The 3,634-nt window shown below is 40.5% G+C and overlaps 1 non-coding gene across 1 annotated transcript; it reads right to left on the bottom strand.

Moving 5' to 3' along the window:
• Nucleotides 1–2,433: 2,433 nt before the first annotated feature.
• On the bottom strand, nt 2,434–2,540 carry LOC150033526 (small nucleolar RNA R71). The gene has a single exon (XR_016524180.1). It is a non-coding gene; the product is annotated as a small nucleolar RNA R71 (small nucleolar RNA).
• Between the last annotated feature and the right edge of the window lie 1,094 nt (nt 2,541–3,634).

The following is a 3,634-nucleotide window of genomic DNA, read 5'->3' as shown; positions in this document are numbered from 1 at the left end:
ACGATCGTGTAATATCTGTAGGCGACATATCGAGCTAAACAATGAGCTAAACGATCGCATAGCTTTTGCTAAACGATCGCTTAGCTTTATCTAAACGATTGGGCATCAACCTACATGATAGGTCTTTGATAACGGGCAGAAATGCACGTTACTACAACGCAAAGTCATAAAACAATGCAAGATTGCGATGGTAAAAATATACAATATTGCGTCCAAAAGCATTAAGTTCACAACATTGTGATCGCATGTGTCCATCGTATTAAAACAACTAACTTATGTATTTTATGCAGGAAAATGTGTTGACGCAAGGCGGAAATGTGATCCAAAGAAATTAACGTCCGAATGCATTAAGAGATTACGGCCGCAAGGCTTTGCAATTGTTTGCGCTCGCGAAAATCTACTCAAGAAGGTGGCCGCATAGAGCCGGCGCATCAAGGTGGGCGCATCTGGGTGAAAGCTTAATAAATCACGATGGGAAAGAAAGCTGATGATGATCGATTCTGAATTAAATTGACAAGCCGTTAACGACATACTATAGCAAGTACACTTAACTTTTCGGTGATAATTATTCGGCGCATCAGACAGAGAATTAATGTCATCCCATCAGTGCAATCATAAAATTGAAGAAACTTTTCACCCTGAAGCTCTATAAATACCGAAGGTCACCTTCATTGAAGGAGTTCACTTAGTTTACAGAATTCATCATATAGATAGAAGTTAGCCTTGTTCATAGTTTTCTTTTACTTAGGAGGCGGAAGCGAGTGAAGGGAGATTACACCGAGAGATCGTCTTGGTGAGCTCGGAAGATTGCTGGGAAGTGTAGAAAACAGAAAGAGGGCCAACTCTTACGTAAGCAAGAACATTTTTTGGGCAGAATAGAGATAACGCAGTGTAAAAGCCTTGGAAAGCAAGATATTGCTACCATGCTCTCTATCCTTATTTTCCATTGTCATTTTGTACTATGAATCTATTTATAAAATGGAAATTTCATCTTTATATCTGTCCACTCTATTTACATTACGCATGAGTAGCTAAATCTGTCGAAGGGTTGAGAAGCACTTAGCTAGCATAACCTGAGATCTTTATTCTATGCGATCATCTTGTATTATGTATGCGTCATTCGTCTATTAGAGATATTCGGGAGGGTAGTCTAAGGATAGAATCTAGGCTTAGAAAAGTTAGATTAGAATCTATGCTCGGGAGAGTTAGATTAGAACCGCATAATCAAGAGATAGAAGCTTAGGAATAAGCTCTGTTTGCTATTAATGCATCGCATGCACCCTAGAGATAGAATATGATTGTATGTGGTCACCTTGTCCTTGTGTGCATCTTTTATCATCGCATAGGCAAGAAGTAGAGACTTAGGAATAAGCTCTATAGACATTATCGCATTCATCGCATACATCCTAAAATTAGAGCTATCGCATTTGCATTGGAAAATGAACTGCTGTCACATGAGTGTAGCATGATCGCATAGTTTGGATGCATTCTTAGGAAACGCTAGCTAAAGACCTTCTCAACCCATTCCTCCACATACTTATTGTATCTGTTGCATAATTACTATTTTCTCAAATCTGCCGCATACAATTTTATACCTTTAACAACAAACCAACCAACACTTGATTTATTTGTTACCGCAAAGTGATCTAAATTACCATCGCATATTGTTTTCCTTAGTCCTTGTGTTCGACCACGTGCTTACTAGGCAACTTAGTAGGATTTATACTAGGGTCTTGCTGAGAAAACTTGCATGCGCAACGCATATTCCACCATCGCATTCTACACCATTATTTCATCGCATAAAATTATGCATCAAGTTTTTGGTGCCGTTGCCGGGGACTTCGACAATACATTGTGCTAATGGTAATTTTTAAATTTTTTTTTTTGCAGTTTTCAATCTCTAGCGAATTACAACCCAAAGATTGAAAGAACGTTCTGACGAAGATTGAGAACCAACCGCCAACAACAATAAGACAGAACTCCAAGAATGGTGGAACAACCGAAAGAGAGGGCCATAAACGCAAATAATATAATGGCCAACCCCATTCTCCTGGCGAATGACCGCAATAGACCCATTCGGGACTATGCGTCGCCCAACCTATATGATTTCTCCCCAGGAATCATGAGGCCAACGCTGGACGGATTGAGGTTTGAAATGAAACCGATTATGTTGTAGATGATTCAAACGTCCGAACAATTTGGTGGAAGGTGTGGCGAGGATCTGCATGCCCATCTCTGGAGTTTTATTGAAATCTGCAACACTTTTGTCTTCCCAAATATCTCTACAAGGAGGTTTGACTAACATTGTTCCCATTTTCCTTATGTGACAAAGCAAGGAAATGGGCTTATTCTTTAGAACCAGGGGAGATAACATCGTGGGAACATGTAGTTGAAAAGTTCATGAAGAAATACTTCCCTCCAACGGAGAACGCAAGAAGGAGGAAGTTAATTACGAATTTTGAACAGGAAATTGAAGAATTGCTCAGTGATGCCTGGGCGAGGTTTAAGAGGCTGGTCAGAGATTGCCCGTATAACGGTTTATCAGATTGCTTATAGATGGAGATTTTTTTACCACAGATTAAACCCTGCATCACAAACGACTACCAATGCAGCAGCAGCTGGGTGTCTATTTGATAAAACTTACGATGTGGCAAAAAATATACTTGATCGCATTTCAAAAAATCACGAGGACTAGAGAGAAAGCGATCAAAGATTAAGAATTAAAGATGGTGACGCGAACAATGGGGCCATCGCATCCCTACAAACCCAAATGAACGCGATGATGAGTTTGATACAAGGCATCGCAATTAATAGCACGGGAACGCAAAAAGGGCAGGTCAACGCAATTGCTCAAACGATCACAAGTTTTGTCATCTGTGGAGAAGCACATCCGATAAAAGAATGCCCAAGAAACCTGCAGTCAGTATGCTTAATAAAGAATAACCCTATTCCGATACGTATAACCGCAGGTGGAGAAACCACCCCAATTTCGCGTGAAAAATCAACAACAAAGCTTTCAACTAGTGGCGTAAAAGGAAGGGCCACAAAGATTTTTCCCGCGAACAAATGGTCAGACGCATAACAAAGCCAACAGTTCGCAGGCACCACAATCTTCATCCTTAGAGAGCTTACTGAAGCAGTATATTGAGAAGAATGAATCAGTGCTTCAGAATCAAGCAACGTCCATCCGAAATCTCAAAATTCAGCTAGGACAAATTGCGGGCGAACTTAAAAATAGACCGCAAGTAGCGTTGCCAAGCTCAACTGAACTTCCTCACAACTATGAGGGTACAGGAAAGACACAATGCCTAGCAATCTCCTTACTAAGCGAAAAAATGACAGTAAAAGTAGGGAAGGAACCCATCACGACCAACTTGAATGCGGTGACAATCGAGGACCCGTTGACATATGATTCAGAAAAGCCCAAGAAGATGAACCCAGAAGTTGTGTCCATCTTCAGGCCTCTAGAACACGAGATAGAAGAAGTCCAGCTACCACCATTCCCACAAAGATTGAAAAAGAAACAGAATGATGAAGATAAGATAGCTACAGAGGCAGTAACGTAAAATACTATGATCCCACCAAAAATGTGCAACCTAGGAATTTTCACAATACCATGCTCAATTGGAGGGGT

This window comes from Benincasa hispida, chromosome 10 (assembly GCF_027475165.1).
Source record: "Benincasa hispida cultivar pf3 chromosome 10, pf3_genome.v1.1, whole genome shotgun sequence".
Lineage (NCBI taxonomy): Eukaryota > Viridiplantae > Streptophyta > Magnoliopsida > Cucurbitales > Cucurbitaceae > Benincasa > Benincasa hispida.
The sequence above is the reverse complement of the archived record's forward strand: the minus strand, read 5'-3'. Positions and strand labels throughout refer to the sequence as shown.